The sequence below is a fragment of the Mus musculus genome, chromosome 7 (assembly GCF_000001635.26).
Source record: "Mus musculus strain C57BL/6J chromosome 7, GRCm38.p6 C57BL/6J".
Classification (NCBI taxonomy): Eukaryota; Metazoa; Chordata; class Mammalia; order Rodentia; family Muridae; genus Mus; species Mus musculus.
In genome coordinates, this window is record NC_000073.6 from 42,813,034 (window position 1) to 42,837,701 (window position 24,668).

The 24,668-nt window shown below is 40.2% G+C and overlaps 1 pseudogene across 1 annotated transcript in view; it reads right to left on the reverse strand.

Annotated features, from left to right (window-relative positions):
* Positions 1 to 3,793: 3,793 nt before the first annotated feature.
* Positions 3,794 to 24,668, reverse strand: part of Gm2381 (predicted gene 2381) — a 50,408-nt pseudogene continuing 29,533 nt past the window's right edge. The window contains exons 2-4 of the transcript NR_046214.1: positions 9,585 to 9,710; positions 9,326 to 9,386; positions 3,794 to 7,570 (exon numbers count right to left, since the gene is read on the reverse strand). The product of NR_046214.1 is annotated as a predicted gene 2381 (transcript). The remainder of the gene's footprint in view (positions 7,571 to 9,325; positions 9,387 to 9,584; positions 9,711 to 24,668) is intronic.

The window sequence follows — 24,668 nt, forward strand, 5'->3', positions numbered from 1 at the left end:
CTTGAGCATGAAAATCCTGGAGGGTGCTCCCTCTGAGTCTCTTGAGCATGAAAATCCAGGAGGGTGCTCCCTCTGAGTCTCCTGAGCACGAGGTCCTGGAGGGTGCTCCCTCTTAGTGTCCTGAGCATGAAGTCCTGGAGGGTGCTCCCTCTGAGTATCCTGACCACGAGGTCCTGGAGTGTGCTCCCTCTGAGTCTCTCTAGCACGAGGTCCTGGAGGGTGCTCCCTCTGAGTCTCTCTAGCACGAGGTCCTGGAGGGTGCTCCCTCTGAGTCTCCTGACCACGAGGTCCTGGAGGGTGCTCCCTCTGAGTCTCTCTAGCACGAGGTCCTGGAGGGTGCTCCCTCTGAGTCTCCTGATCACGAGGTCCTGGAGGGTGCTTCCTCTGAGTCTCTCTAGTACCAAGTCCTGGAGGGTGCTCCCTCTGAGTCTCCTGATTATGAGGTCCTGGAAGGTGCTCCCTCTGAGTCTCCTGATCACGAGGTCCTGGAGGGTGCTCCCTCTTAGTGTCCTGAGCACGAGGCCCTGGAGGGTGCTCCCTCTGAGTCTCTTGAGCACGAGGTCCTGGAGGGTGCTCCCTCTTAGTATCCTGAGCACAAGGTCCTGAAGGGTGCTCCCTTTGAGTCTCCTGACCATGAGGTCCTGGAGGGTGCTCCCTCTTAGTGTCCTGAGCACGAGTTCCTGGAGGGTGCTCCCTCTGAGTCTCCTGACCATGAGGTCCTGGAGGGTGCTCCCTCTTAGTGTCCTGAGCACGAGGTCCTGGAGGGTGCTCCCTCTGAGTCTCTTGAGCACGAGGTCCTGAAGGGTGCTCCCTCTGAGTCTCCTGAGCACGAGGTCCTTGAGGGTGCTCCCTCTGAGTCTCCTGAGCATGACATCCTGCAGGGTGCTCCCTCTCTGCCCAATCTCAGTCCAACTTTTCCCACGCATTTTACTAATGGTCCACTGAGTAAAAGAAACCATTGGGCAGGAACTGGGACTGCAAGCTTCAAGTCAGCAAGGAAGGTGAGCAATTAAAAAGTTTGGCCAAAACAGTGCTCAGTTAAGAATAATTTAAAGACATTTAATGTAAGTAACTTAAAAGTTGATGCTCTTATTAAACATTTTTAAAAAGTAAAGTAATTAAAATTAAACGGTATAATTGGGGAGTCGCACCGATCAGTACAAATGATAAATCTTGTCAGGTCTGTCTGTGCTAATTAACTGTGGTTCTGAGGTTTGTTACCGGTTACCGGTAGAATTCTGTGTCTTTAAAGGTTAAAGTGCTTTGTTCTCTTCTGCTGTGATGGGCTTCCAGTCACTGCAAAGAAGACATTAGAGATGGTAGGATGGAATCACCCAACTATGCAAATGACGTAAACAATGGGATTCCACATTTGTAGGTGTTTAAAGAATAAAATTAGAATTTTTAAACAATGTTAATGTTCTTGGATATATCAAAGATAGCCAAGAATCAGAGTTAATAGTGTTGAGGGGTAAACCAGGCTTGGCAGAAGCAGAAAGCTACTGCAAAAGAGACAAATCCTGAGGTACAAGGTAGTGTTTTCTGTGATAGGACTACAGCCTCCTACTATACAGGTGTGTCTGTGTCCTTATTATTAACCTCAGTAAGGTCCCCTGAAAGCCCTGTAATATTTGGGGAGGCCTGGCTTTCCAACAGCTTCAAGTCTTGCTATTTGTGCCCTCTCTTCTATTTCTTTGATACTATGGTAAGAGCATGAATGCATACCAATTGTCCACAAGAAATGATCAAGAAACTCTTTTCACAACCCAGGCAGGCTTTCATACTCCTTGCTTCAGGAGTCAAGTAAGACATTCTGGGAGACTTGAACATAAAAGTGTGGGCCAGAGGACCCCAGGTCCCAAGGTTCATCACTGGGAAAAATGAGACACTGAAAGTTTTGGCTTCTCACTCAATTTACATTATCACTATTTTCCAAAGTGCACTGATTCACTCACAAAAGCCAGGTGGCCAAGAACAAAGAATCTCTGTCCTTCATGGGCTCATCATCATAGTCCCAAGGTCTCACCTCAGAATGTGGTAAGTGGAACTGCAGAATGCCATGGTAACTCACTTAGAATTTAAAAATAAACCCTGAACGAAGAAACGTGGACAACTACTTCCAGGCTGAGCACAGCTATTATACTTGAGTGTGGGATAACCACACATTTACCGTATGTCCCTGTATTCTCAATTGTTAATTGCCATGTTAGTTGTGCCAGGCTAGCAGGATATGCAAATGTTTGTTCATTTGTCCTTTCCTCACCTGCCCCGCAAAGAAAGACAAGCCACCCTGGGGAAGATCAAGTAAGACCCCACTGCCAAGTGGATGAGTGAAGAGCATGGCTTTTTGTATAATAAAGACCTGGTGGCTAGAGCTGGATAGAAGCACTAACAGGCACGGATGTAGCAGGATGGAAGTATGGACATGAAAGGCACAGGGATGAACAGCAGTGTAGTCAGCGCTCTCGAGAGTCACAGAACTTATTGATAGTCTCTATATCGTGAAGGAATTTATCACTTACAGCCTGCAGTCCAACTCCCAACAATGGTCAGTAGCAGCTGTAGAATGGAAGTCCAAGGATCTAGCAGTTGCTCAGTCTCACACGGGAAGCAGGCAAAGGAGAGAGAGCCAGCCTTCCTTCTTCCAATGTCCTTATATAGTCTCCAGCAAAAGGTGTAACCCAGATTAAAGATGTGTACCACCACACCTTTAATCCCAGATGACCTTGAACTCAGAGATCACCCTGTCTTAATCTTCTGGAATCCATAGCCACAATGCATCAAGATGTCCATATCAAGATCCAGGTCAGAAACTTATCTACCAAGCCTCCAGATTAGGGTCACTGGTAAGCCATCCAATTCTGGATTGTAGTTCATTCCAGATATAGTCAAGTTGACAACCAGGAATAGCCAATATATGCGTTCAGTGCCACATGGAGAGAAACAACAGCAGAAATTGGGTTAAGTTGAAATCTAGCTGAGCGGCTGATATGAGGCAATCAAAATCTCCAGTTGGATCCATGGGACTCTCACCACACCCAATTAACCATTTTCACCTTGCATGACTTTGAGATTCCTCCCTCCATTTTCTAAGGACAATGATCATAGGCCAGTGTTACAATGCCTGGCTTGGATGAGTAAGATGAGCAGTTACACTTAACTCCGTTGTAAAGCTACTTATCTGTGTGAGTCTGGTTTTCAGTAACTGTAGCATAAGGACACTTTAACACCAGTCCTTTGCTGAGTTAAAGAGATTCAAATGATGAAAGAAAACTATATTGCTCATAGTCACAAGGAACAGGAGGTATGCATTTGATGGGTACTTCCTTCTGTTACTCCAGTTAGGACCAGAGTCTGTGCATGGCTATTCATACCACAGCTCAGCCTCTCATACTTATTAAATTAATTAAATGAATCAAGTTCCCTAGCTGTGACATGGCCATCTGTCATGCAGTCACTCAGACAGCATGGTGGGCAGATCTGTTTTATGTTCTACTGACATCCATGCCTGCCAGAGATTCATAGTGGGAGTATTCAGCTAGAGAGAGAAATTTGGCTGTAGAGATGGCTGAGTGGTTAAGAGCACTGACTGCTCTTCCAGAGGTGTCCTGAATACAATTCCCAGCAACTAAATGGTGGCAAACAATCATCTGTAATGACAGCTAATGCCCTCTTTTGGTGTGCCTGAAGACAGCTACAGTGTACTTACACTGTAATAAAAAAATTCCTAAAAAGAAGAGAGAGAGAGAGAGAGAATTCAATACATAAGAAAAACAAATTACTAATGAAAATTAAAATTATTGAGGTATTTATTCAGTGTGACTTATTTGAACAAGTGATGAAGATATAACCTAATTATCCTTGGGGTCCTAATGTGAGCAGATAGCAGGCAAGATATATGCACAATTAAGAAATCTAACCAATGTATATGAATGTTTCCCATCTGTAAACCCATGCGAATTGTTGCTTCCTTTCTTATTCAACAAGGACATTCTCATCTGGAGGAACCAGTCTTTCCCAGATTGAGTTTAGGGGAAATTCAAATTTCAAAGGGTACATGGTTTCACTACATATTACCCAAAGGGAGATCTATAAATGCTCTTTAGAATATCATTATTTCTATCGACCAAATAACTTAGAGCAATGACAGCGTCTGGACTCCTCAGTTTAAGGAACAACTGGGTACTGACAACTGGTGGACTATGAGGTTCTGGCTTTGACAGCTACTTAGAGTTTCCAAGAAGAATGGAAGACCTGGAAGGGAGCTGAGCCAAAACAGCTTGGTGGATACAGAAAGTACAACAGGAGCTAGCTTGTCTTCTGGGTCTCCACAAGCACCACTATTTGGCCTTTAGATCCTCTGGCTTCCACCCTTAAGGCTCCCTCCCTGACAGTTCATCCATACTCCAGGACTCTCTGTAAATACCTGATTTCCCCAGCCTTAGAGTGACTTCTCTTTCAGTCTTGGTTTCCCTGACAACCACCTCCATGTTATCAGGTGTCAAACCACTCAGGGATCCTAAATAAACGTTTTACAAGGAAGCAGATAAAAAAGTTTGCCACATTACTCGAATTCACAGGCCTTCTCTCCAGTATAAATAGTTATGATGATGATTACAGAAATGTGCAAAGGCTTCACAATATTAAATATACTCATAAGGTTTCTCACCAGTATGTGTTGTTTTCTGCATTTGGTGAGAACTGTGATGTGTAAGCAAAGGGTTTACCACATTGCTTGCATTCAGTTTCACTCCTCTATGAATACTTTCATGATCATGAAGGCTATAGAAATTTCCAAAGGCTTTACGATTTAAAATACATTCATAAGGTTTCTCTCCAGAACAACTCTTTGCATGATTTTGAAGATGACTGTGATGTAAAATGGCTTCATCTCACAGACTGCTTTTGGAGGGTTTTTCCAGAGCATATATTCTTTTACCTTAATATGAAAAGGTGCCACACTATTGCTTACATTCATAGGTTTTTCTCTTCAGTATGTGTTAATGTATTCAAAGATAACTTATAAAAATGTTTTATCACGTCAATTATATTTGGAGGGTTGCTCTTCTGCATTATGATTTTTGTGTGTTTATCTACAGACCAAGGCAACAAGCAAAGACATCAACATATTTAATACCTTCAATACTGTTCTCTCCAGTATGAATGGTTTCATGTGTTTACTACATTGCTTATATTCATAGGGTTCCTGCCTAGTATGACATTTTCTGTATTCAAAGATGACCATGTTATATAATGGGCTTACCCCATTTATTACATTCATAGTGTTTGTCATCATTATCTTTCCTTTAATGTAGTCAGAGATAACTGTGTTGTTAAATGGCTTCATCACTACTATCATACTTGTAGGATCTTTCTCTAATATCTCCTTTTTTCTATAATAAGAGATAACTTTGATGAGCAAAAGCTTTACCACATTTCTTTTGTTCATATGGTTTCTCTACTGTATGAATCCTTCCATGAGGATGAAGACTACAGATATGTGCAAAGACCTTACCATGTTAAAGAACTTTATAGGAGTTCTTTCCTAGATGGTTCCTTTTTTGTTTCCAGAGACTACTGTGACGTTCAAATGCTTCACCCTGTGATTACATTCATAGAGTTTCTTCAGTATGGTCATTTTTATGTTATTGGAGCATATTGTAATGTGTAAAGGCTTTACCAAATCCCTTACATGCATAGGGTTTCTCTCCAGTATGAGTTATTGTATGTAAGACCATTGTGCTGTGAATAGGCTTCATCAGAATGACTACATTTCTAAGGTTTCTCTACAGAATGTTTCCTTTTATGTATTTGGAGACCTCTCTGTTGTGAAGAGGCATTATCACACTGATTACATTTGCAGAGTCTCTCCAGTATGTAGTATGTTACGGGTTTGAAGATGACTGCTTTCTGCAAAGGCTTTACCACATTGAGTATGTTGGTAATGTTTCTCTCCAGTATCTGTTCTTTTATGCATCCCAAAAGATTAGTCATATGCAAAGGCTTTACCACAGTGATTACATTCATAGGGATCTCTCCAGTATGCATCCTTGTATGCACTTTGAAATTATTGCCTTGTGCAAAGGCTTTATCACACTGATTACATTTGTAAGGTTTCTCTCCAGTATGTGTTCTTTCATGTATTCGAAGATACCTGGGCTGTGAAAAAGCTTTATCACATTCATTACATTTGTAGGGTTTCTATCCAGTATAAATTCTTTCATCAGCTTGATGATGACTGTGAGATATAAATGACTTACTACACTGATTACATTTATAAGGTTTCTCTCCAGGATGTGTTCTTTCATGTATTAGAAGATAACTCCGGTGTGAATAGGCTTCATCACACTGATTACATATTTAGAGTCTCCCACCAGTTTGTATTACTTTATGGGTTTTAAGATGACTGCTTTGTGTAAGGGCTTTACCACATTGATCTCCTTTGCAAGGTTTCTCTCCAGTATGTGTTTTTTCATGTTTTCGAAGATACTGGGGTTGCAAAAAGGCTTTACCACATTGATTACATTCATAGGGTTTCTCTCCAGTATGTGTTCTTTCATGCATTCGAAGAAAGCTGGGATGTAAAAAGGCTTTTTCACATTCATTACATTTATAGGGTTTCTCTCCACTATGTCTTCTTTCATGTACTCGAAGATACTTGAGCTGTAAAAAGGCTTTATCACATTCATTACATTTGTAGGGTTTCTCTCCACTATGTCTTCTTTCATGTACTCGAAGATAGGTGAGCTATGCAAAGGATTTACCACATTGATTACATTTGTAGGTTTTCTCTTGAGTATGTGTTCTTTCATGTGCTCGAAGGTACCTGAGCTGTGCAAAACCTTTATCACACTGATTACATTTATAGGGTTTCTCACCAGTATGTGTTTTTTCATGTATTTGGAAACAACTCTGTTGTGAATAGGCTTTATCACATAGATTGCATATATAAGGTTTCTCTCCAGTATGTGTTCTTTCATGTATTCGGAGATTACTCTGTTGTGAAAAGGCTTTATTACACAGATTACATATATAAGGTTTTTCTCCAGTATGTGTTCTTTCATGTTTTCGGAGACAACTCCGGCGTGGATAGGCTTTATTACACTGATTACATATGTAGGGTCTCACTCCAGTATGTACTACTTTATGGCTTTGAAGATAACTCCTTTGTACAAAGGCTTTACCACATTGATTACATTGGTAAGGTTTCTCTCCAGTATGTGTTCTTTCATGCATTCGAAGATAGCTGGAATGTAAAAAGGCTTTACCACATTGATTACATTCATAGGGTTTCTCTCCAGTATGTGTTCTTTCATGTGCTCGAAGATACTTGAGCTGTAAAAAGGCTTTATCACATTTATTACATTTGTAGGGTTTCTCTCCAGTATCTCTTCTTTTATTTCTTTGGAGAGTACTTTGATATGCAAGCACTTTACTATGTTGAAAGACTTCAGAGTGTCTGTCTCCAGTTTGGTTTCTTTCAAGCTTTTGAAGATGACTGTGATATTTGAAGGCTTTATTCCATTGTATATATTCATAGGGTTTCTCTCCAGCAGGAGTTCTTTCATGCCTGCAATGATAATTGGGACATGAAAATTTTATTACATTAATTACAATGATGAATCCTTTCTATCTGTTTAAATTAGTTTGAAAATTTGGTCTAATTATAGGGTACATTCTGATCTTAGGGTTGTATCACGGGACTAGAGAGATGGCTTAGCTGTTAAGAGCATTGACTTCTCTTCCAGAGGTCCTCAGTTCGAATCCCAGCTTCGATATGGTGGCTCTCAACCATCTCTAATGGAATTCCATACCCTCTTCTGGTCTGTCTGAAGAAATTGACAGTGAGTTCACATACACAAAATAAATAAGAAAATGAATCTATGAAAAAAATGTTTTATCACATTGTTTACAGTCTTGGTGTTCCCCTTCCTTGTGGGTTGTTTTTCATCATTGGAGATACCTGTGATGTTGAGGGCGTTTATTCCATTGCTCACATTTACACCAGACTTTATATACATCAAGTTTTTCAGATACTTGAAGAAAACTGCATGAATTCACAGATTTACCTCTATAATTATGTTCACAAATTTTCTTCCACTGTGAGTCATATCATATTTGAAAAGTGAAGGACAATCAAAAATTCCATCTTCTTAATGCTCATAGGATTTTCTGCAGTATAATTTTATGGTTGTATTACAAATGAAGCTGAAAATCTAAGTGACAACAAACTTGTATCACATTCAGAAAGTCTCCTCAAAATGGGGCCTATCATATACTGTGGTGGATAGACCTTGCCTAATTATATTTGATGATAATTACATTCTCCTGTGAGTGGCTGTGAACAAGGAATAAGTCAGCCCTTGTGATTTCCTGTAAACCCGCTTCCCACCTTAATTTGTAAAATAAAGAGAGCTGATGATTGGGCAGATTAAAGGGAAAGTTGAGGGGAAGGTGGGGAGAAAGAAGAAGGAGAAAATGGAAGAGGGAGAGGGCAAAGAGGAGGAGGAAGAAGAAAAGCAGAGCAGAAGCACATGGCCCAGAGAAACTGCAAGTTCGCGGGGGACTCATGGATGGAGAAGATGGTAGAGTGAGTAGCAGTAGATCTGCCCAGTCTAGGCGCACAGCACGTGTTCATATTAACAGAGTTTGTATTTCCATTGCTGGGGCCTGTTTGGGTTGGAGATTTACTGCAACAGTCTATGACCTAATAAAAAGTTCTAGGAAAGAGGGAGATACTCTGTTTCTTTCAAAATCCTTCTGCTCATATGGCCTGTATCAAGTATGACATATGATATACCTATTAAAAGAATAACAAATAAAGGGTTTCCACCTTACATTCACACAGTTTGACTTTTTGTTCCTCATATGGTAGGGAGTAAGGTTTCTCCAGCACAACATCCTTAACACTCATAAAATTCCCCTCTCACTAAACTTAACAGATTTAAGACAAGTATATGAGTAACAGCAGCTTAACAATGAACTATTTGCTCAGTAGAAGATTTTGGACATATACATATTCAGTGTGTGTACAATTTGCAATATCTGATTGGTGTGAATGTACATGGAATGGCAGTGCTACAGTGTAGCTCTAATGGTGATACGATTCAAACAGTTATATCAGTTAAGAAATACTTTGATAGAGGAATGCATTACAACAACCTATCAGCTGCCTGGAATCAAGGTACTTGGTTTTGTGAGAATCTAATGCTCAAAAACTAACCTAAAGCAGTAAAAGACAATACTGTTGCTGCTCCTTAAAACTTAGAGAACACATTATGTTTTCTGTAGAAGCTCATTAGAATAAAGTTTCACAAAAAATTACCTTCCATATCTTCTATCATTTTGAGAATGTTCTTCAATGTTATGGTCTTTCCAATTGTAGCCTAAAATATAGGACCAGAAAATAATTATTGTTGGAAATTTCTCCATAAGCCACTATTTTCACTGAACCTTAGAACCATGCCTGCTTTATTTGTCTCATTCTTCCTTATTCTCATTCAAGATTACACAGGGCTTCAATAACAAAGAAATCAGCCGTTCCCCCACCTTATTTTAAAACTGAAAGGAAAATTCAGGTTTACCTATAGCGGTGAGATTCCTGTAGTTCTCCAGCATGACATCTTTGTAAAGTCTCTTCTGAGATGGATCCAGAAGGACCACTCCTCCCGAGTGAAGTGTACATGCACATCATCAAAGGTCAATGCATCCTAAAATCCCATATATGTGTACAACACAAAGTGTGATAGTGATAATACTGTAATGAATACTTGACTGACAATATATGCATTTGTTCTTGATAATCCCCACATATTGCCCATGACAGAGAAATCCTGCTATAATCATGAAATCATTTTCATACCAAATTATGAAACCCAAATTATGGGGCTGGAGAACTGGCTCAGTGGTTAAGAGCACCGACTACTTTTCTGAATGTCCTGAGTTCAAATCCCAGCAACCACATGGTGGATTACAACCATCCATAATGAGATCTGATGCCCTCTTTTGGTGTGCCTGAAGACAGCTACCATGTACTAACATATAATGATAAATAAATATTTTTTTAAAAGACAAAAAAAGAAAACCAAATTATGAAGTTCATTTGAGAATGCTGTGCTCTTTGAAGAGCATATAGTCTAGCAAAAGAAATGCCAAGTAAAATACAGAGCAGGGTGCAAACAGATTAACACCACTGATAAATCAGTATAAACAACAAAAAAACTACTAGCAAGCTGGGTGTATTTGCTCATGCCCTTAATTGAAATGCTCACCAAGTACAGGCATGTGTGTCTCATTGACTTGTATGCCAATCTTGTCTATTAAACAAGATCAAGAAAGGCAGCACTACTCGTTATGACCCTGTCTCTGCTGCAAAAATCTATCAAACAAGTCAGGTGTGGTGGCTCACGCTTTTAATCCCAGCATTTGGGAGGCAGAGGCAGGCGGATTTCTGAGTTCGAGGCCAGTCTGGTCTACAAAGTGAGTTCCAGGAATGCCAGGGCTATACAGAGAAACCCTGCCCCCCCAAAAAAAAATCTATCAAACAACAACAACAACACAGACAAAAATCAACAAAATAAAAGCACTGAACAACAATAAAATCAACAAAATAAACAACCGAAGAAGAAAGATAGAAGGAATCTCAGAGGTTTTCAGTGAACTTCCTACAAAGAATTAAATAGTCACTGTAGTTCTTCTGTCTTCATATTCCAAGATCCTGAAATTCCCCAGTTTAAATAAATTAAATAAGATGTTACTTAATAAATAGATGTTACTTAAAGGGCTGGAGAGATGGCTCAGTGGTTAAGAGCACTGATTGCTCTTCTAAGGTCCTGAGTTTAAATCCCAGCAATTACATTTTGGCTCACAACCATCCTTAAAGTGATCTGATGCCCTCTTCTGGTGTTTCTGAAGACAGCTACAGTGTACTTACATATAATAAATAAATAAATAAATAAATAAATTAATTAATTAATCTTTAAAAAAAACAAAAAAGATGTTACTTAAAGGCAATCGTTGTATAAAGTTACAATGAACAAATGGAAACATTAGCAAAGTAAATGATTTTCATAAATAAACAACATAGTGTGTAGTAGATATGGCTCCGGCTTAATATCTCTTACTGGTCTTAGATATAGGACTCAATAGCAAGTGCTTATCATGGAAGCTCAGAACTATTCATGACTCCAAATTAAGGAGTTCTGAGGCTATCTTTGGACTATATATAATGAGGACCAAGCACACAGAGGTGCATATGCATTCATAGTCATTCAAATATTTCAAAAGAAAGACAACATGTAGGAAGAGTGTCTCACTCTTAAAATCAAATGAATTGGAAGGATCAGGCACTATTACTTGTCACAATTACGTGCCATTCTGGGAATTAGAATAATACTCTCTGGCAAACTTTATTATTCAAGATGTAAGTGAAGCACAAAACAACAATACATGATTGTCATGTGTAAAAAAGCATACATTCCTGGCCCTGAAACAATAAAGCCAGGCATCTTGACGCATATATAATCCCAACTGAGAAGAGTCACATAGGTAGATCTCTAAATGTAGTTCTATTCTAGTCTACATAACTACTTCCAGGATATCCAGGATTTCACAGAGAAACCCTGTCTTCAAAAAGAAAAACAACAAAATGAAAACTACATAAACACGACATAGCAAAATCAGGTAGGACTGAATGGGAATTGCTTCTACACTATCATATTTGATTTAGGGATAGAGTCAATATGATGACAGCATGACAGCATGAGAAAGAAGCTGACTGAGCACTTTTAACCACAAGCCAGTAGACACAAAGAACAGGAATGGGTCTATTGACACTCCAATCCTATCCTCAAGGAGGACTTTCATCTAGAAACTTTCCTCTTACACAAGCTTCAAAGACCTCCCTGTAAATAGTTATTAAGGACAAATGATGTGCAAAGGCATCATCACAGATAGAAAGATTTTACATTCAATTGACTGCATTCTGCCTCTGGTCACTGTAAGTTCATGGTCATCGCAGGATGAGAATATTTATAGTCTAACTTTAGTGAGTCCCATAATCTGCGACAACTTGTACCCTGTTCAACTTTCCAAACTCTCATAGCTCCCTACAGCTACTTTAGAGGCGAATCCTGGAATGAACCTGTAAGTCCCCACCCACTAGTACTACTAATTCCTTGGCTTACCCAGAGTCCTTCATTGGCTAAAACAACCAAACCAGTTCTCAGGAAAGTAGCAGCTCCTCCATTAAGGGATCAAAGATCAAAAGGCTCAGACAGTGAGGCCTTCCTAGCTCTGTCCATCCACCCTGTGGCTAGACAGAGCCCTAGACTGGGAAAATGTATTTTAGTCAAACTTTGGAGTCACCAGAGCACTTCCTGTTCTCCTTCCAAGGCACAGGGTCCTCTTTGTGAACATTACATGACACAATCAGTGTACAGTGCAGTCATCTCTACTTCATAGAAAGTAAGTCCTGCACCCAAACTTCAGTCAAATTTAAACAGTAACAACAATTAAAGCAAAAACTGGCAGCCGGGCGTGGTGGCGCACGCCTTTAATCCTGGCACTCCGGAGGCAGAGGCAGGCGAATTTCTGAGATCAAGGCCAGCCTGGTCTATAGAGTGAGTGCCAGGACAGCCAGGGCTACACAGAGAAACCCTGAATGGAAAAAAAAATAAAAATAAAAATAAAAAAATAAATAAATAAACTGGCCATTAATGTGAAAACAAGGTGTGGTAAATGGAGGTAAAAGAAAATAAAAATGACAAAAAAAAGAACAACAATAACAAAAAAAAGAAAACAAAAAACAAACAAACAAACAAACAAAAAAACCACGTGGCTGCTCCAAGGTATAATGGCGCAGAAAGTTTATTAGGGAAAAAAGGAGGACATAGGCAAAGGCATGGAAATGTTGGAGAGTTTAGTCATGAACATGACCCATGCAAGAGAGGGAGGAGAAGAGAAACAGACCAAAGGGAAAGGAGGGAAATGGCAGAGAAAGCAACCAGGTCACCAAAATGGCCCAATTGCATCAGGAAGAGCTGCACAGAGAAGGGCAGTTCAATCACTGTGTTGGGGTTTGTGGTATGACAGCCCTAACCTCTAACTGGTAGACTCTGAGGGATGCTGGGAGAAACTCAAGGCCAGGTCCTCTTTGACTTGTTAAATAGGTCATTTGTCCCAGAAAGTTAAGATCGGCTTTGTGGGTCAATATTCTCTAGGGCGTAGACATAAGTATTAACGCACACCAGGTATTACTCGTATATTTTCTCCCTGATTCTGCATTTTCAGACAGGAGTAATAACATTCCTGTTAGGAAGAGCCACACCAGTCTGCTCATATCTTCTGTATTGGTTAACTGGGTGAAACTACAGAATTTTGGTTTCTAAAAATGAGTTCAGTTCATCAGGCAGAGTTTTTATTACCCAGGTTTATGAAACTGACAAATTTGCCAGTCAGGACTTTTAATGATTATCAAACTTTGATGACCTGACTACTCACTGCAAATGACAACCAAATACTGTGAAACATGAAAGCCCCCGTCCTTGTCCCCCCATCCCTCTCTGTGCTGTGAATACAGCAGCATCAGAGTTGGTCAGTGAAGTCAATTCTGTCTCAAGTCCCATTTCATTTTAAATGCCCAATAAAAGGGATGGAAGTCAGAGGACCCTCACCCAGTGGTCTCTTTTCCATCTCACTGATTAGTAAGGGTTAAGACTCAAAGAGTTGCAGGAATGCCTTCAAGTCACTGGACCACACACACAGGATGAGGTATACAATGGTACAATGCAACTGTTAATTCCAAGTATGAGGGAAGCCACAGATTTAGAAAGTATTATTCTAATGAGAAACTAATATTAAAGCACTTTAAGGAAGGAATGAAATAATAATAATTCTTCTTCTTCCTTCTTTCTTCTTCTCCTCCTCCTCCTCCTCCTTCTTTTTTTTTTTTTTTTTTTTTTTTTTTTTTTTGGTTTTTGAGACAGGATTTCTCTTTACAGCCCTGGGTGTCCAGGAACTCACTTTGTAGACCAGGCTGGCCTCTAACTCAAATATCCACCTGCCTCTGCCTCCCAAGTGTTGGGATAAAGGCATGTGCACCACCATTGCATTGCTAGGAATAAAATTCTTAAAGACTGGGAAATGCAGAGGAGGAGAGGCAGAGAGGGAGAGAGGCATAGAGGGAGAGAGGGAGAGAGGCAGAGAGGCAGAGAGGCAGAGAGGCAGAGAGGCAGAGAGGCAGAGAGGCAGAGAGGCAGAGAGGCAGAGAGGCAGGGAGGCAGAGAAGCAGAGAGGCAGAGAGGCAGAGAGGCAGAGAGGCAGAGGCAGACAGAATTCTCTGAGTTAAAGGCTAGCCTGGAAGATGAAACAAGTTCTAGGACCACAAGCTCATCACTCAGAAAAACCAGTTTTGATAAATAGACAACCAAAAAACATAGACGTATGGCCATGGTACCAAAAGCAATCTACAAATTCAATGCAATTCCCCTCAAAATTCAAACACAATTTTGTACACACATTGAAGGTGCAATTCTCACGCTGGAGAGATAGCTCAGCATTTAAGATCACTGACTGTTCTTCCAGAGGTCCTGAGTTCAAATCCCATGAACCACATAATGGCCTAAAACCATCTGTAGTGAGATCTGAAGCCCTTTTTTTGGTATCCCTGAAGACATCTAGAGTGTATATATAATAAATAAATAAATAAATCTCAAAAAAATAGAAAGTGGAAATCTCTACCTCATATGGAAGAACACACACTCCCAGGATAGCCAAAACAATCCTGAACTATAAAAGAACTTCTGGAGGCATCACAATTCCTGATCTCAAGCTGTACTACATAGCAATAGTGATAAAAACCAAACGGTATCAGTACAGACAGGCAGATCAATCAAATAGAGTAGAATACCTAGAAATGAACTCATACACCTATGGACACTTCTTAGGCTGCCTGCTTGGTGGCTCAGTGTTTTGAGAGATCTCCAGGTCCAGGTCAGTTGAGACTACTGGTCTTTCCCTGGGGCCACCTTCCTCCTCAGATTTTTCCAGCTTTCCAAAATTCAACCATGGGGGTCCTGGGCTTTTGTCCATTGGCTGGGTGCTAGTATGTGCATCTGATTCTTTCAGACGCTTGTTGGGCTTCTCAGAGGGCAACCACGCTAGGTTCCTGTCTGCAAGCACATCACAGCACTATTAACAATGTCAGGACCCTAGACCCCCTTGAGCTGGACCCCAATTTGGACCTGTCACTAGATTTCTTTCTCTCATGCTCTTCTTCATCATTTTGTCCCTGCAGTTTCATCAGACAGGAACAATCCTGGGTCAGAGCTTTTGACTGTGGGAAGGAAACCCCATCCCTCCACTTGATGTCATGTCCTTCTACTGGAAGTGGACTCTACAAATAACCACTCCCCATTGTAGAGCACTTCATCCAAGATCTCTCTCTTTGAATCATGAGAGTTTTTCAACTTCCATGTCACCAGTACATTCTAGAGTATGCCCCTACCACCAGAGGTTAGCTGTTTCGATCCTTTCTCCTGGCCCTCAGGGCTTCAGTCCTGTTCCCCAAACCCAATACCTGATCATTTTCCCTACTTCCCCTCACTGTGCCCTCTCCCAACCAGGTCATTCCCTTACCCTTACCCCTATAATGGCTTTCTTTTCCCACCCTAGTGAGTTTGAGGCAAACTCACTTGGGTGCTTATGCTTGTTAACCTTTTGAGTCCTGTGTGTTGTGTCTTGGGTATTCTGTATTTTGGTTAATATCTAATGATTAGTGAGTAATACCTTTTGAATCTGAGTTACCTCACTCTGTTGTGAATTCTCTGTTTACTTCTAAGGCCATATTTTGATTGGCTTGTTCAGTTTTTTGGTGGTTAGCTTCTTGAATTCTTTATTTCTTTTGGATATCAACCTTCTACTAGATGTGGGTGAAGATTTTTTTCTCAATCTGTAGGTTGCTGCTTTGTCATATTGACTATATCCTTGCCTTACAGGACCTTTCCAGTTTCATAAGGTACCATTTATCAATTCTAGATCTTAGAACATGAGCCATTGGAATTCTGTTTAGGAAATTTCCTTCTGTGGCAATAAATATTAGGTTCTTTCTCACTTTCTCTTCTATTTAATTCATTGTATCTGGTTTTATATTGAGGTCATTGATCCACTTGGACTTAAGCTTTGTGCAATGTGATAAGAATGGATCTATATTCATTTTTCCACATACAGACTACCAGTTAGACCAGCACCATCTAGTGGTCCTCAGGACTTAAGTCCTGTTTCCCCTCTCTCAAAACCTGATCATGTTCCCTACTTCCCCTTCCTGTCCCCACTCCCTCTGCCCCTTCCCCCACTGTGATTGCTTTCTTTTCCCTCCCAAGTAGGATTGAGGCAACCAAACATGCACTCTTCAGCTACTTCTCCCACTTGCAAAAGAGCTTCACGCTTTAATGAGGAACATGATGTTGGGGCACAAAGGTCCTTGCATCCAAAGATCACCAGGGAAACCAGGAATCTTAAATATACAGAGGCCTGCACTCAATTGAAGAAAATAAAGGGCTGGAGATATAACTCAGTGGTTAAGAGCACCAACTGTTGTTCCGAAGGTCCTGAGTTCAAATCCCAGCAAACACATAATGGCTCACAACCATCCATAATGAGATCTGATGCCCTCTTCTAGTGCATCTGAAGACAGTTACAGTGTACTTACATATAATAATAAATAAATCTTGAAAAAGAACAAGAAAAAGAAATGAAAATACCTACATACAACCTAAAAGTCTGGAAGTGGATTTTCTTTCTTTTCAGAGCAAGCAGGGCTAGAGCAAGCAGAGGTCCTGAGTTCAATTCCCAGCAATCACATGGTAGCTCACAACCATCTGTACAGCTACAGTGTACTCATTCATATACATAAAATAAATAAATTAATTAATCTTAAAAAAAAAAGAAGGAAAACTTGGGGAGTAAAACACCACAAAAGCTTAGATGGCTGGCAAGATTGCTGGGCAGGTAAGAGCACTGACTGTTCTTCCGAAGGTCCTGAGTACACATCCCAGCAACCACATGGTGGCTCACAACAACCTGTAATGAGATCTGATGCACTCTTGTGGTGCATCTGAAGACAGCTACTGTGTACTTAGGTATAATAATAAATAAATCTTTTTAAAAATTTTTAGAGAATGGAAATTTCTTCTAGAGCACCCAGTTTTCTTCATTGTCGGTATATAAGGCTGCACATCACTATGTGTAACTCCAGCTTCAGGAATTCTCACAACATCCCCTGGTTTTCCTGGACCAGGAATGGATGGAGTACAAATATACATATAGACAAACACTCATACACAAAATATAATGACTAAATTTATTTTTTTAAAAAAATTAGACAACTTACACCATGAAACTTATTTTTCAAGTTGGGTATGGTACAGAATTTCTTCCATGGATTGTCAGGATTAATATACTAACAATGGCCGTCTTGCTGAAAGCAATATACAGATTCAATGCAATCCCCATCAAAATTTCAAATCAATTCTTCATAGCGTTAGGAAGAGCAATTCTCAAATTCATCTGGAATAACCAAAAACCCAGGATAGCAAAAACTATTCTCAACAGTAAAGGAACTTCTAGGGGAATCAGCATCCCAGATTTCAAGCTGTACTACAGAGCTATAGTGATAAAAACTGCATGGTACTGGTACAGTGACAGACAGCTAGATCAATGGAATAGAATTGAAGACCCAGAAACGAACCCACACACCTACAGTCACTTGATTTTTGACAAAGGAGCTAAAACCATCCAGTGATAAAAGGACAGCATTTCCAACAAATGGTGCTGGTTCAACTGGCGGTCAAGATGTGCAAGAATACAAGTTGATCCATTCTTATCTCCTTGTACAAAGCTCATGTCCAAGTGGATCAAGGACCTCCACATAAATCAAGATACAAGATAAAGTACTGACAAATGGGACCTCATAAAATTGCAAAGCTTCTGTAAGGCAAAGGACACTGTCAATAGAACAAAACAGCAACCAACAGATTGGGAAAGGATCTTTACCAATTTTACATCTGATAGAGGGGTAATATCCAATATAAACAAAGTTCTCAAGAAGATAGACTGAAAAAAAAAAGGAGATAGACTGCAGAGTACCAAATAATCCTACTTTAAAAAATGGAGAATAGAGCTAAACAGAGAATTCTCAACTGAGGAAATTCAAAGGGCTCAGAAATGTTCAAATGCTTAGTCAGCAGGGAAATACAAATTAAAACGACCCTGAGATTACATCTCACACCAGTCAGAATGGCTAAGATGAAAAACCTAGGGGGCTGTGGAGATGGCTCAGCAGTTGGGAGCACTGACTGCCCTTCCAGAGGTCCTGAGTTCAATTCCCAGCAACCACTTGGTGAACTACAACCAACTGTAATGGGAAAAATACCCACAGTGTACTCATACAAATATAATCTTACAAAAAAAAAAAGAGCAGAGAAGTGGTGGTGCACTCCTTTAATCCGACCATTTGGGAGACAGAGGCAGACAGATTTCTGAGTTCTAGGCCAACCTGGTCTACAGAGTGAGTTCTAGGACAGCCAGGGCTAAACAGAAAAGACCTGTCTAGAAAAACCAAATAGCCAAAAAACAAAAAAAAAAACAAAAAAACCCAACAACAACAAAAAAAACCAACCAACCAAACAAACAAACAAAAAACAAAAATAAAAGCAACACAGTTTAGCGCATATGCTAGAGAGGATGTGGACAAAGAGGAACATTCTTCCATTGATTTTGGGATTGCAATCTGGTAAAACCACTTCGGAAATCAATCTCATGTATCCTCAGAAAATTGGGCATAGTATTACCTGAGGACCCAGCTATACCATATACCCAGAAGATGCTCCAACATGTAATAAGGATACATCCTTCACTATGTTCATAGCAGCCATATTTATAATAGCCAGAAGCTGTAATCAACACAGATGTCCCTCAACAGAGGGATAGATACATAGTATGTGGTATATTTACACAATGGTGTACTACTCAGTTATTAAAAACAATGCATTCATGAAATATTCAGGCAAATGGATGGAACTTGAGAATATCTTCCTGAGTGAGGTGACTCAGTCACAAAGGCACAAACATGATATGTACTCACTGATAAGTGCATATTAGCCAAATTGTACAGAATATCAAGATTCAATTCACAGACAAAATGAAGCCTAAGAAGAAGGAAGACCAACCTGTGGATGCTTCGTGAACAAAACACTCACAGGAGGAAACATGGAGACGAAATGAAAAGGTCAGCTCAGGAACTTTGGAAAGGTCATGAAATGCTTGCCTCTCAAGGAGAGAGAGGCTAATTAGCATTGCTCAGACCAATGTGTGGAAACCCCCCTGTGGGTGGAGACACATTCCACAGGATGGACTGTTGCCCAGCCTCAGACAAGGGAACTCCTTGTCACCTCATTCCCTAAAGACCAATCAGTTTAAAGGGTCCACTGTTCCGTCAATCACATTGTGCCTAGTTGTTGATGCTCTATTCTGCCCCTGGAAACCCCATCAAAACTCTGAATGAGTGTCAGGTATCACTGCCTCTCCTTCAGGTCTAGGACTACCCCAGAGCACTGGAAAAATAAAATTTTCTTGCTGTTTACACCTATTTCACTCAGGGGGTCCCCACTTAGGATTCCCAGAGTCTTACAAAAGTGTGGAGCAGAGACTGAAGGAAAGACCATACAGAAACTGCCCCACCTGTGGATCCATCCCATATACATTCACCAAACCCAGATGCTACTCTGGATGCCTGGAAGTGCTTTCTGATAGAAGCCTGATATGGTTGTCTCCTGAGAGGCTCTTCCAGACTTTGACAAATACAGACGAGGAAGCTCCTAGGCAATCATTGGACTGAGCTCAGGGGTCCCTAATGGAGGAGATGGAGAAGGGCCTGAAGGATCTGAGGAGGTTTGCAATCCTGTGGCCAGACTCCCAGAGCTCCTGGGGACAGGAACATCAACTAAAGAATACACATGGTGCTGGCAACACATGTGGCAGAAAATGGCCTTGGACATCAATGGGAGCAGAGGCCCTCAGGGCTATGGTGTTCAATGCCCCAGTGGAGGGGAATGCCAGTTTGGGAGGATGGGATAGGGGAGCACCCTCATAGAGTCAGGGGGAGAGGGTAAACAGTAGGGGGATTCTGAAAGGGAGGTGTGGAGAGGGGAAATAAAGAAAATATCCAAAAAAAAAGAAAGAAAGAAAGAAAGAAAGAAAGAAAGAAAGAAAGAAAGAAAGAAAGAAAGAAAGAAATAATAAGAGCTGAGTAAAAAGGAAAAATAGAGACCACTTATATCGTACAAATTATTTCTCAAGCTGGGTATTGTAAAGAATTTCTATAGCCCCAGCACTGAGGGCAAATAAGCAGAAAGATCATTGTGAGTTTGAGAAAGGGGCTACATAGTACCTACACACACACACACACACACACACACACACACACACACACACACACACACTATGGACAAGAAGAACAAACATAGACAACATGGATAAAAAGGAACACTGAAGAGCTGCAGGAACAGAATCCTCTCAGGTCCTTTCATGTGTTTGCCATCAGTGCCTAATGACCATTGTCAAAAATGAACACTGCCAAGCATGGAGCACAGGCTAGGAATTCCAGGACTTTGGGGGCAAATTCATATCCATGAATTTAAAACCATGCTGGTCTACATAGATACATTTTTTTTTCTTTTTCACTTGACTGTCTCTATGCTGTTTATTCTATTTTTTTTATTAGATATTTTCTTCATTTACATTTCAAATGCTATCCTGAAGGTCCCCTATAACCTCCCCCTGCCCTTCCCTCCTCCCCCCATTCCCACTTCTTGGCCCTGGCGTTCCCCTGTACTGGGGCATATAAATTTGCAAGATCATGGGCCTCTCTTCCCAATGACGGCCAACTAGGCCATCTTCTGCTACATATGCAGCTAGAGACATGAGCTCTTGTGGTACTGGTTAGCTCATATTGTTGTTCCACCTATAGGGTTGCAGACCCTTTCAGATCCTTATCCCAGAAACTTAGAATACTCAAGATACAATTTGCAAAACTCAAGAAAAATCAAGAAAAAGGAAGGCCAATTTGTGGATACTTCATTCCTCCTTAGAATAGGGAACAAAATACCCATGGAAGGAGTTACAGAGACAAAGTTTGAAGCTGAGATCAAAGGATGGACCATTCAGAAACTGCCCCACTCAGGGATCCATACCATAACCAGCCCCCAAATGCAGACTCTATTTCATATGCCAGCAAGATTTTGCTAAAATGACCCTGATATAGCTGTCTCTTGTGTAGCTATGCCAGTGCCTGGCAAATACAGAAGTGGATGCTCACAGTCATCTACTGTGTCAGGGCACTCTGGTGGAGTCAGCTTGTTAGGCAGAAATGCCAAAAAGCTGCTCGTGAGAAATAAATTTCTAGGACTATCCTCCTGGATGTCTGGCAAAAGCCAACTCTCCAGTTTGGATGGGTTCATCAGGCGAAAAGCCTGGAAGCTGTTTCACGAGGATAAGAGTTCCATGGAAATTTTCCTCCCAGAGTTATGGCATTTCTTTCCCTAACCCATAATATTCAAATTTCCACCACATTAGTCTAGTGTATAGATTCACATGCACTCTATTAAGCATTACCTTATAGTAAATGCCTTTTAAGATTGTATTCTAACAAAGCTAAAGCCTTTTCCCAGTGTTCTTAGATTCCAGATAGCAGCAAGAATTTTAACCTATTCAGTAACTAATTAAGCTCTACCATAAAACAATAGAGCACTTGCCATTAACTCAGCTGTCTGAGGATAGAAACTAAAATTCTCACTGAGATAGAAATTCTTATTACAGACTACATTCCATGCCAAGAGCAAATTAGTATACTATACTAAAAATGGACAGTCTCCAGATATAGATAAGAATTAACGAGGCCTAGAGAATTTTGGGGTCAGTGACACTACATTAGTCTTGAGGCGTATCAAGAGCTAACTACCCTGAGGCTATTAACTCTAAGTGTAAAACTCTTGCCTGGCAGAAAGTGCTAATCTCTAATGTAAACATTTATCTGGTCCATAAAAATTCCCTTTGTAGTCACTCCCTTTGCATCTGTGCTATCTCTAGTGTTTAACATTTATCTGGTTCCTTTTGAAGTCACTCCTTTTGCACCTGGAAAAATTCAATGTGCCTTATTCTGTTATGATTTGCAATTTACTCTGTATTATAAAAGTCTGATGCTCGACTAGAAAATTACATTCAGATTAAACACCTCTCTTGTGTGTTTGGCTGTCTGTCACTACATCCTAATCTTGCCCATCTACACTAGAGACTCTTTCCTACGCAGGCACAGCGGACCAGAGGGTCTGCGGCACTACTGGATGGAACACAGGGCCTCCAATGGAGGATCTAGAGAAAGTGCATAGATACTTCTATAGTACAACCCATCTCAAATGGAATTGCATTTTGAGTGAATATCATTCTGGTATGTAAAACCAGGAGCACCCATTGAAGTGTAATGTCAAATTTTATTTTACAACCAGGACAAACTTGCAGTCTCCTTTGAACAAGAAGAGAGAAGCATTCCTGATTACAAGCTATGGAGGCTGTTTACACTCAAACTCAAGACTGAGGTATATAGTGAATGATTAAAAAAATCAGAAATTATTGCATAGTATCAATCAGTTCACAGAACACACAATGAAACAATGGAAACAAACTATGATGTGTAAATCAGAAGATTATTGAGAAAGAACAAATCAAATAAGATTGACTTTTAACTTCTAACAGGAGGAAAGAAAAACACTATAGGGAACAATATAGAATTAAACAAAATAGTTTTAACAGGAAAAGAAAGATGAAATGTCAGCAGGTCCTTAACAAGTATAATTTCCTTTATTTGGGTTTCATTGAGAACCCCAGATTACCTTGATCCATTAAGTACCCTATAATGTACAATACATATTGACTCTGTAATAGATAGCATTATATATTTAATCCTGTGCCTTAGGAGCATCATTCATATCAAGAGTCTCTTCTATAGGAAGAAGTCATTTGCTGTTGATCTGGGTAGAAGTTGTGCTCAGTGGGTAAGAGCACTGACAGTTCTACTGAAGTTTCTCAAGTCATATCCCACCAACCATAAGGTGGCTAACAACCATCTATAATGGGATCTGACACCCTCTTCTGGTTCTGTCTGAAGATAGCTACAGTGTACTTAATTATAATAATAAATGAATCCTCAAAAAAAAAACCTTAAAAAAAAGAAAGTTTATATATGGGCTGGTGAGATTCCTCAGTGGTTACTAGCACTGATTGCACTTCCAAACGTACTGATTTCAAATCCCAGCAACCACATGGTGGCTCATAACCAACTGTAATGAGATCTGATACCCTCTTCTGGTGTGTCTGAAGACAGCTACAGTGTACCTATTTGTAATAATAAATAAATCTTTAATAAAATTTTTAAAAAGAAAAGAAAATTGTCTTCTTCAGCCAGCAAGGTGGAGCATAGGAGCCCTCAAAACCTGAGAACACCATGTCTGACTTCAAGCTATATTACTTAGCAACAGTGATTTAAAAAAACAAACAAACAAACAAACAAACAAAACCAAAAACAACTGCATTGTATTTGTACAGAAGCACACACTTTGATCAAGGGAATCAAATAGAAACCCCACAAATAAACCCACACACTCATGGACACTGGATTTTGACAAAGAAACCAAAACTATATAGTGGAAAAAATAAAGTATCTTCAAAGAATGGTGCTGGTATCACTGGGTATCTACAGATAGAAGAATGAAAATAGATCCATTTTTATAACTATGCACAAAACTCAAATCCAGGTGGATCAAGGATCTCAACACAAAAATGGGTATACATTAAATTTCATAGAATATAGAGTGGGAAATACCCTTGAACTCATTGGTACAGGAGACAGTTTACTGAACAGAATACCAAAGGTTCAGGCTCTAAGATCAACAATCGATGAATAAGGCCTCATGGAACTGCAAAGCTTCAGGAAGGAAAGGAAACTATCAATGTAACAAAATGGCGCCCTACAGCCTGAGAAATGGTCTTTACCAATCCTACATCTGACAGAGAGCTAATATCCAAATTTTACCAAGAATTCAAGAAGTTAGACACCAACAACACAAATAATCCAATTACAAATGGGGTACAAAGCTAAACACAGAATTCTCAACACAGGAATCTTAAGTGACTTGGAAGCACTTATAGAAATGTTCAAGTCCAATGGAGCTCTAACACTTTAGTAATCCCAGGATATTGGGATGGCCAAAGGGATAATTTGGTCTGCGACTATGTGTCAATTTTTGTGTGTGCTGTTGATGGCAAAACCAGAGAAGTGAAGCTGTATAATTCCATTTTGACAAAGATTTGAGTCCCAACACAGGACAGCTTTCCAAAGACCAGCCTCAGACTGGATAGAGTTGCTGAGTGTGATGGTTTATATTCTTGGATCAGGGAGTGGCACCTTTTGGAGGTGTGGCCTTGTTGGAATTGGTGTGACCTGGTTGGAGTATCTGTGTCACTGTGGGTGTAGGCATAAGATCCTCACCCTAGTTGCCTGGAAGTAAGTGTTCCTCTAGCAGCCTTTGGATGAAGACATAGAGCTCTCAGCTCCTCCT